The following is a 1,237-nucleotide window of genomic DNA, read 5'->3' as shown; positions in this document are numbered from 1 at the left end:
AAAAATAGAATTGGAATATTTATATATATTCTTTGTCTATGTTCCAATCTATTTTGGGAAATATTTGTTTTTCTCTTTTTCGTGTGGTATTTACTACTCTGTTTTGATATCTGTAAAAACTCTCTAAAAAAATCAATATTAATAACCATACATAGAAAAAATCTCTAGAGGGGATTTTTAGCCCAAATGCAGTTTGGTCTCCATAAGGTTTTTAGCAAGTTACTTTCATGAAGTTTTTGTTTTCTATATATCACAATTACAAACTTTGGAAGTGATAGAAAAATAACTAGCAATACTGATAATCTTCAATCATAGTTTTCTCAGAATCTTTCTTTTTAATTTGCTGCATAAGGTCTTACTGAATTAAAAATCTGATTATCCATTTGGATTGATACTATGTTTCATTCTATGACAGGAATGTTTAAAGTTTGATTCTATTCATTTCTAGAATAAATGATTCACAAAACAATTTTTTTTTTTTTTTTTTTTTTTTTTTAAAAAAAACTCAGAAATTCCTCAAATTACCAGCAAAGTTGTTGCCCCTTTTTATAAATTTTATATTAACTTTCCCTGATTTTCTTTGATATGTGACTGTTTGCTATTTCTGAAACAGTGAGGGATGCAAAAAGGGGAAGGAGTTTTCCCCCAAAAAGGAAATCCCAAAATATAACATATATTTAAAAACATACAATTTATAAAGAGGCAAATCTGTCAGATGGAATTTTTTTTTATGCATTCAATGTTTTTTCCCTTAAGCATCTCTTTATCATAATGTACATTTTTTTTCTCCAGAAAGTGCAGGTTCCATTAATCAAAATTGCAAAAAAATTAAAATTCTTCCAAAATCAGACTGTTTCTGGTAGGTATCTCAACTCAGCACACAAAAGAGAAGCATATATTTCTAGGGGTGTATTTTGGTTTAACCTAGGACTATTCTGACGCATTTAAATTTTTCTCTATGTTATGGTCCATCTTCATATAAAACCTGTTTCAAGAAAAGCATATCCAAAAATCGTTTTTGACATGCAGCCTAAAAAAATTATCCCGTTGCATCATGATCTTAATTTACTTTTCTGATGAACTATATAAAACTGACTCATCTTGTGTTTATTTTATTCTCCGAGAGAAAAGCACCCCAGGGGGACTGGCAAATTTTAATCCATCATTCTGTAAATATTTAGGTAATTATTTCTTATTGCAATAAAAGAAAAGAGATTCAATACAGGGAAAATATTTT

This window comes from Penaeus monodon, chromosome 6 (assembly GCF_015228065.2).
Source record: "Penaeus monodon isolate SGIC_2016 chromosome 6, NSTDA_Pmon_1, whole genome shotgun sequence".
Lineage (NCBI taxonomy): Eukaryota > Metazoa > Arthropoda > Malacostraca > Decapoda > Penaeidae > Penaeus > Penaeus monodon.
This window is presented reverse-complemented; position numbering follows the sequence as displayed.